We start from the raw sequence: 9,659 nt of genomic DNA on the forward strand, positions 1-9,659 counted from the left end.
GCTGAAGGGACTGCTGTACAGCATCATCTTATTAAAGGACATGGAATTTAAAAGGATTTGGTGCTAGGAGCCACATATGAGGGAGATCATATGTCATTTGTTTTTCTGAGTCTGTGTTACTTCACTTAGTATAACAGTTTCTAGATCCATCCATTTACCTGCAAAGTTCAATATTTCATCTTTTTTACTGCTGAATAGATCTCCATTGTGTAAATATACCACATTTTTGTTATCCACTCATCAGTTGAGGGAATTTAGGTTGCTTCCATTTCTTAGGTATTGTGAAAAGAGCAGCAACAAACATGGTTGTACAAGTATCTCTATAATAGGATGAGTCCTTTGGGTATATGCCATGGAGTGGTATAACCAGGTCATATGGTAGGTTCATTTTCAGTTTTTAAAGAGTTCTTCACACTGTTTTCCATAGAGGCTGCACAAGTTTGCAATCCACCAGCAGTGAATGAGCGTTCCCCCTTCTCCACATCCTCACCAGCATTTGGTATTATTTGTTCTCTTGATCCTAGCCAGTCTTATTGGGGTAAGGTGATACCTTAGAGTGGTTTTAATTTGCATTTCCCTAATTACTAATGATGTTGAACACTTTTTGAGATGTTTCTTAGCCACCTTTATTTCTTCCTTTGAGAACTCTCTATTTAGATCTTTAGCCCATCTTTTAATTGGATCATTTGGTTTCTCAGTTCTTTGTTTTTGAGTTCTTTATATATTCGGTATGTTAAAACTCTGTAAGATATGTCACTGGTGAAGATTTCTTTTCCCCATTCTGTAGGTGTTCGCTTTACTTATTTGATAATCCTTTCCTATACCTATATTCTGCAAGTTACTGCCAATATTTTCTTCTAATAGTTTCAGGGTTTCCAGTTTCACACTGAGGTCTTTGATCCATTTGGAGGTGGCTTTTGTATAAGTAGAAAGATAAGGATCTCATTTTATTCTTTCTACAGGTGGAGGTCCAGTTTTGCCAGCACCATTTGTTGAAATGCTGTCTTTCCTCCATTGTGTGTTCTTGGCACCTTTGTCAAATAGCAGGCAGCTGAAATTGCGTGTGCTCAGGCTTGGATCTTCAATGATGTTCCATTAATCTGTGTCTGTTTTTGTGCCAGTACCATGCTGTTTTTATGACTATGGCTCTGTAGTATACATTGAGATCTGGTATACTTCCAGCATTTCTTTTTATGCTCAGGGTTACTTTGGCTATCTTGGGTCTTTTGTGCCCCCATATTAATTTAATGATGGATTTTTCTAATTCTATGAAGTATGTCATGGAGATTTTGATTGGGATTGCATTGAATCTGTATATTGCTTTGGTAGGATGGTCATTTTAACAGTATTAATTATTCCAATCCATGAACATGGGAGGTCCTTTCATCTCCTGATGTCTTCCTCAATCTCTTTCTTTAATGATTTAAAATTTACATTGTAGAGATCTTTGGTGTCTTTGGTCAAATTTATTCCAAGATATTTTAATATTTTTGCAGCAACTGTGAATGGGATCATTTCCCTGTATTCTTTCTCAAATTGCTTGTTATTGTACATAGAAAGGCTACTCATTTTTGTAGACTGATTTTATAACCTACCAGTATACTGAAATTGTTGCTCAGTTCTACAAATTTTCTGGTGGAAATTTTGGGATCTCTTAGGCATAGTATCATATCATCTACTGAAAGGGATAGTTTGGCCTCTTCTTTTCCAATTAGTACTCCTTTAATTTCCTTCTGTCTTATTTCTCTAGCAAGAGTTTCAAGCACTATGTTGAAAAGGAGTGGAGATAGTGGACATCCTTGTCTGGCTCCTGATTTTAGTGGGAATGGTTCCAGTTTTTCTCCATTTAGAAAAATATTGGTGTGGGTTTGTTGTATATAGCTTTAATTATGTTGAGGTATGTTCCCTCCAGTCCAATTCCCTCTAGGACTTTGAACATACTGCCTTGTTAGTGCTGTAGGTAGTGTGTCAGTCTCATAAAAATTGTTGTAAGTTTTACCCAGTACAAATTCATTTCCAGATTTTCTGTTTTCTGAGGAACCACTGGCCTTCAAGTTTTAGCTTATTAATCTCACCTAAGACCCTACAATTCAATGTAAACACAGGTTATATTAATTGCCTTATCTTTTATGTTTATCTCAGATTCCATGTTCTTTTAGTAACATAATGCTATGTGGCCCTCATTTGTAAAGCCAAACTGCTGCTTTCTTCATGACTCCAGCTATGCCTGCTTTCAGAAGATCTTACAAAATTCATCATAATCAAACTTATTAAGTAATGCATTTTTGGTGCACCCAGTTTCATGTAATTGTGTCATATATGTCTGACAATCATTTTTATGTTGTTTTAAGCTATGTTATGTGTTTATATATGTTAGTATCTCACATAATTATGTCATGTGTCTATGATAATTGTCTTCATATATCATTTGTGTCAAGACAATTTTAAAATGTGGCCACTTCACATTTTTCCTTTTTCATTCGTTTTATTATGCACAAAATTATTGGTTTTATTTTTGGCATGCCTAATTAAAATACACAGGTACAAAGTTACATTCAAAGGCCTTTTAACTTGGGTACCTGTGCTGGATAGCATTAGTGTCAACTTGACACTCCTGGATTGAGGGAGCCTCAATTGGGGAATTTCCTCTATTGGACTGGCCTGTGGCCATGTCTGAGGGGCATCTTCTTGATGAGTGATGTGGGAGGGCCCAGCCCAATGTGGGTGGTACCATCCCTGGGCAGGTGGGTCTGTGTTGCATAAGAAAGCAGGCTGAGCAGGGGCCAGGGAGGCAAGCCAGTAAGCAGTGATCCTCCATGGCCTGTTCTCCAGCTCTTGCCTCCAGGTTCCTGCCCTGAGTTCTTACCTTGGGCTCCCTAATGAACTGTGACTTGGAAGATGTAAGCTGAATAAACCCTTTCCTCACCAAGTTGGTAGTGGTCAGAGTGTTTTGTCACAGCAGTGGAGAAACAACCTTGGGCAGTACCCTAATCAATTTTGAAATCTATTAAACAGTGTCTCTAGGTCTCTAGTTATGTAAAAAATCCCACTTGCTAAGTATCCTTTTGGTTTCGATTTGTTCTCAAAAGGTTTTGAAGTGTCCATTTTGTCTGTACACAGTCTACATAAACCTATATTCCTTAAAAATAATTTACTTGGTATCAAGTATCAATTTGATTTAAATTGAAGCTTCATGCAAACTAAAGTTGTTAAATTAACCTAAATATATTTTTTCTAGGTCAAAATAATTTCTCTTTAAGCCTATCTTAATTCTTGTTCTATTTTATGGGTATTATTGCTTAAAACTATACTAATTTTAAGTAATAATTACTTCTTCTTAAGGAAAAATGTTAACCATTTTACCACTATTGTCTCTTTATAGCTAATAAACAGATACATCAAGGTCCATACGTTTATCAAGCTTATATTGTGCTGATATGCTTAAAGTGGTTGTTTATCTCTCTATAGGTGTAAGGAACTAAATGTTGGTTATTCGATGGACTCTCACAACAAAGATGGGTTTGTTTATAAATATAATGAAAGAAATAATGGAAAGGTCTAGGAAAAAATAAAGGGTTGTGTGAAGGCCCTGAGCCCTGATCTGAAGTCAACTCAGAACGGGAGGCCTCAGTTCCCGGGGAACTTGGATGTTCTTCTGCAGTGATTCCTATCATGAGACTGACTGTTCCTTGAACCCTGTTAAACGTACATAAGGAAGCTTGTATAACAAAGCTGTGTAGCTAATAAAGTTATAAGTAAAGAACTTAATGTTTAATAGACACGGAAGGACAGATACGATTCCAAAAAGGGCTGAGCCCTGGGAACACGAAGGTACTATAAATATCATGAAGGTACTGTAAACATCATGATGAGATAATTTGGCTTGAGAAGAAGAGTTTTTCTTCCTCTAGTTATACTATAAAACAGGGTTGCTTCTTAGAATAAAGCATGCATTGGTTCACACTCCATTGCATCTCCTGCATCCTGATTTTTCCTGCGCCTATACCTTGGAGTCCCCAAGCCCAGCAGGCTTGAATTGTGGTCACTGAACCGTGACAGGGTTGCAATGTTAATGTTAGCAAGATTACAATGGCTGGATATTTCCAAAATGTAAGGAATAATAAGAATGTTTAAGCAAGTTTCTTAAAGGCCTGAGTAAGTTCATAGAAGTACAAGGTGATGGTTGTTGTTATAATAATTACTGTTATAGCCAAAGGAAAAAAAATTTCAGTCTACTTCACTGGCTTGTGCTACACACCTAAGCACAGTCTAGAGTTAAATGGATGAAGACAAATGTTAAAGTTACCTCCAATTACTAGAGAATGTCCCTTAATGTTCTCTATATTAGGCAAATGTTGCTTTTAATGTTTTCCCTTACCCATAACAGAATAATTTAGTTCAAAAACTAGGTTTTTGCCTGCTGGAACCAGATGGGACAGTCCAAAAGAAAACAGTTTTGTTTGGTGAGCCTGTTTTGAATCTGAAACAGTTTGTTTCCTATTTCACATACCACTCGCATTCCTTACAACCCCACAAGACAAGCAATAGTAGAGAGACAACACAGACATCTTAAAGATCAAATAAATAAAAGGAAAACAGGGGAATCACCTATACCTGGGATAACAGTACCGCATCCTCATTTCCTATTATACAGTTCTCTACTAACTTCAAGCTCTTTTACACTAAATGATCAAGGAATTTCTCCAATGGCCAAGCACTGGCAGGGACTAAGTATCCCACAGCCCTTGCCACAGGTGCTTTGGAGGGGCCCTGAGTCAGGGTTCTGGAGTAGAACTCTAGCTCCTTTACTAACAATGGGGTGAGGGTATGCTTGTGTCTTTACAGAAAATGAACCCCCAAGCCCCCCCCCCCCCCCCGCGCCATGGGCACTGCTCAGATATATCAGACTGCTCAACTGAGCCTTCCACAGCAAAGTTGGCTGCACTGATCCTGGGAAAACAGAAAAGGAGACCCGGCAGAAGAAGATGCAGCTGCCTGTGACCTGGGGAATGATTAAGAAACTGATGAACGACGCCCAAGAGTTGGGACGGTGCCAAGGCCAAGATATATCTAAACCTGAAGTTCTTCTTGTTTGTGTTCTAACTATACTGACTGAATAGAGTAAAAGCTGAAATGTGTCATCAATACTAATGTTAATGGTGTACCTATTATAGGATCAGGATTAGTACTCGAGTGTATTACACAAAACTGTGCGTGGCACCTGGACCCATTATATGGGAAAAAGGATGGACAGAGGATATATAGCCAAATGGATGGAGGATTTTTAGGTTGTAAAAATGCTACTGACCAGAGCCTAAAAACCAAGCATGATTTCAATATTTTTTTTCTTTTTCTTTTTTTTGAGGGGGTTCTTTTCGAGACAGGGTCTCAATATAGCCCCAGCAGGCCTAGATTTGCTATGGAGACCAGGCTAGCCTCAAACTCACAGAGATCCGCCTGCCTCTGCCTCCCAAGTGCTGGGATTAAAGGCATGCGCCACCATGCCCGGCCAATTTCAGTATTTTTATAGAAGGTCTGACCCTAGAAGATACGTAGGAAGTTATAGCTGTGTAAAAAAGCAAAAGAGACCTTTTAAAGATATTGAAGTAGTTAGATCAACCACATCTTTGCAATGAACCAGCCTGTTCATGTGTAATGATTTGGACTGGAATTTATGGGTTCGTCTTGCACAAAAGGGTTATAATAAACAGAGTTTCTATATACAAGGATACCCTTCTGTACCAGGATTGTTAAAGAAAAATCTAATAGGAATTGGGGTACCTATGAATCTTTATAGACAGATAACTAAGGGTAATATAGAAAATCAGACACAACATGTTAAATATATAATCAAACACCTGTATGTCACATTATTGTTAATCATTGTTTGTGTTTTGATTTTAATTTTATTCCCTTGCATTGCAATACCACCTCTAATTATACCTTAAAGCAAGGGAAACAATTGCCTGTAGGTTGAACCTTCTTTTGCAATAATGAATCCTATGCAGCATTGCCTTATGGATATTAAGGATTATGTGCTTTAGGACATATAATGCCTTTGCTAATAACCCCTCCTATAAAATGAATGCATAAATCTTTACCTGAAGGCTGTGATGATTCTCTCAAGCTACTTGACCCAAAAGCTGCAGCTGTTAGTATTGCCTTTTTGCTTCCTATACTTGGCATGGTAACTGGAATGTAAAAGGAAATATCTAAACTTGCTTGTATAACTAGTAAAACAGCAAATATAACTGCAAAAATACTAGGAGAAATTAATCTGAAAATGGGAACTAAGAACTGCTATGTCACAAAATAGAGCTACTATAGATTATTTACTGTTAAAAATCACGTGGGATGTGAACCATTTCCAGGAATGTGTTGTTTTAATTTGTCTGATTTTTCACATACTATACACCAACAGATTAATGATTTACACAAGGAAATCGATAAGATGTTTGAATTTTCTACACCTTGGCCAAAGTGGCTCCAATGCTTCGCTCTGTTCTTGGGCCCAATATTGACTGGCATACCTATTCTTGTGGAAGCACGAATAGTTATGCGCTATATTATAATTTCAAGTAATAATATTGTGGCCTCTATGACCCTTCCTTCTTATTAAAAAAAAAAAAGGAGGAGATTAGGAAACCCTAGGGTGAGATGAGCCTAAAACTTTTTAGTCTAGGCTGCATTCCCTGCTAAAGGGGAGGGGCACAGAAAACAGTAACTCTGATAATCTCTGTCTTGTAGAACTAGGTAAGAGAAGAAATCAACTATGAGCTGGAAATATAATAAATTAGAACCACAATCCATGCGTGCTTTGATGAGTGAGTGAAGAAGAATCAACAGCATAGAGACAGAGGAGCAGTAAAATGTCACATTATGAGGCAATCCCCAAGCCAAGCTCTGGATATAGAATAGTAGGAAAATGTATTCAAGCAGGAAAATGTATTCATTATTGTTTTGTTTTATTGAACATAAATATGACCATTTAATTTTGTTTTATTTCCCTTAAATGATTAAACTGAAGTGTGTAAACAAAAATATAAGTGACACACAATAAACAAATATATGAAAAATAATTTAATTTCTTTGGCCAGTTGAGCTGGCTGAGCAGATAAAGGCACCTGCTGCTAAGCATGATGACCTGAGCTCCATCTGAGCACTCACAGAGTAGAAGGAGAGAACCAACTCCTGAAAGTTGTCCTCTGATCTCCATACATGCACTATGATATGAACACACACACACACAAATAAATAAATAAATAAATAAATATAAATAAAAATATAAGAAATATTTATATACTACAGGTGAGCTATAAGTCAAGAGTACACAACTAGCCATTGTTCACACTTTGATACCACTTACTCATCTGCTTCTCACTCCTGCCTATGGAGTAGAAAAGCGCAGCTGCAGAGCAAGAGGACAATCAGCATCTTCCACAAAGCCATGTGCTCAGAGTGACCCACTGTGAAATAGGCATGGTTTCTTGAGCAGAGATATCTATACAAATTGGAGTGACTGAGGTTTTGTACTTCCATAAAACTTTACAACTGCATTACTACATTTTGGATACATACATGGCTACATATTTTCATCAGCCATAATATCTCAAAATCTGATCCAGGACCTAACTTTAGTTGAGTTATCCTTCATCAATGACCATGGCAATTATGAAAATGAAGATGTTCATATCAGAATTTACATGAATGGGCTTACATTAAGGAACATGAAGAAAAGTTAAAAGAAGTAGCATGAACAAAAATTCAAAAGTTATTGCTTCTCAAAGATTTATATGTGTGTTTTCTTCTGTGTGCATGTAGTTTGTATTTGTGTTATAATCACCACACCACATTAAACTTCACTTGTATCATTTGTAGCTTAAACTTATGTAAAATACAATGAAAAAATATTATGAAACATTTTCTTAATTACATACAATTTAAAAACTTGCAAACTTTCAGTGTGAAAATATATTACATCAGTTAATATCTGTAAAAATTTCAAAAATAGAAACAGCATCCAAGGGGTAAAGCATAGAAACTGCATGTTATAATCAGTGTGGTTTCATAGAACACACAAAACCTTTCATGTCCAAGAAAACTGATTTGGAAGTGGTAGGCACATTTTCAGGAAAGGAAAGTGTACCCTTGGATAATTAGAGAGACTGAGCATCAAAGAGCAGATTCTTACTTAGCTGTCTACAGTATGGCCAGATGAGGAAGGAGGGCCAGGAAGTATAGCAGAGGTGAGGTAAGCAGGGACATTGGGGAATACAGGGATCTGTGATTTGCTTGGCTTATAAAACTTACTAGGAATTTTGAGTAGTGGTTTTGGAGATGTTTAGGATGAAATATGTTCACATCTTATTTGTGGTGCTGCTCTTCCCTCTGACTTGAGAAGGTTGCCAGAGGACAATGGAAAGGAACTATCAATTTGGATATTAAAATATATTCAACAAGCTGGGCGTGCTGTCTGGGGCTATAGGAAAACTCTGTCCTCCATATCCCCATGTACTTCCTCCTTAGCCAGTTCTCCCTTGTGAATCTGGTGTACATCCCTACAACTGTTCCCAAGATGGCATTCAACTTCCCTTCTGGCCAGGAAAGCATCTACTTCCTAGACTGTGGAGTGTAATCCTTTTCCCTGACCATGGTGGGTCCCGAAGGACTTTTCTTGGTTTCCCATGGCTTATGACTGTTTGGTGGCCATCTGCCACCCATTTCATTATTCCATTTGCATGAGAAAAATGTTGTGTCTGAAGATGATCATAGGATCCTGGATGTTGGGCTCCATCAACTCCTTAACACACACAGTCTATGCCCTTCATATCCCTTATTGCCGGTCTAGGCCCATTAACCATTTCTTCTTTGATGTTCCAGTCATGGTGCTCCTGGTCTGTATGGACACTTGGGTCTATGAGTACACGGTGTTTGTGAGCACAAGCCTGTTTCTCCTACTTCCTTTCCTTGGTGTCATTACTTCCTACAGATGGGTCCTTTTAGCTGTCTTTCATATGTGCTCAAAAGAGGGAAAGAAAAAGGCCTTCAGCACATGTTCTACACATTTAACTGTGGTGACATTGTACTCTGTACCTTTTTTCTGTACTTATCTTCGAACTAAGAGTTTCTGTTCAACTACTGAAGATGACTTGGCTGTCTTCTACTCGATCCTTACCCCCATGCTCAACCCCATCATCTACAGCCTGAGGAATAAGGAGGTGCTGGGGGCCATGACTAGAGTGTTTCAGATATTCTCTTTCATGAAAACATGATCATCCACCCCTTCTCTTTCAGTTGTCCCTAGACAATGCCACAGAGGAGCGCTGTCGATTGGAAATGTAATGTGTGCCACTTACATATCTTAAATATTTCCAGTGGTTGTTACTTAAATTAAATAATATGCTTATTATTACATAAAGTATTATACTATCACTTCATCATATTATTTAATTAATATTATTGTCAATAATATTAGCAATAGATGTCAATAATAAATTTCCATAACATTAATAATATAATGTGGGACACATTGCTTAGGATGAATGTATAATATTACTGCTAATGTTACAATATTTAGGCTGGTATTGACACTGAGATTTTTTAAAAAATTATAAGAAATTATTACTGTGCTCATGTATTTTGCTTACATTATTTTCATT

The 9,659-nt window shown here is 37.4% G+C and overlaps 1 pseudogene; it reads left to right on the forward strand.

The window, feature by feature from the left end:
- Positions 1 to 5,138: 5,138 nt before the first annotated feature.
- Positions 5,139 to 9,272, forward strand: LOC103730197 (annotated as a pseudogene).
- The last annotated feature ends 387 nt before the right edge of the window (positions 9,273 to 9,659 follow it).

Source organism: Nannospalax galili, unplaced genomic scaffold (assembly GCF_000622305.1).
Source record: "Nannospalax galili isolate Female #2095 unplaced genomic scaffold, S.galili_v1.0 scaffold533, whole genome shotgun sequence".
In the NCBI taxonomy this organism is placed as follows: domain Eukaryota; kingdom Metazoa; phylum Chordata; class Mammalia; order Rodentia; family Spalacidae; genus Nannospalax; species Nannospalax galili.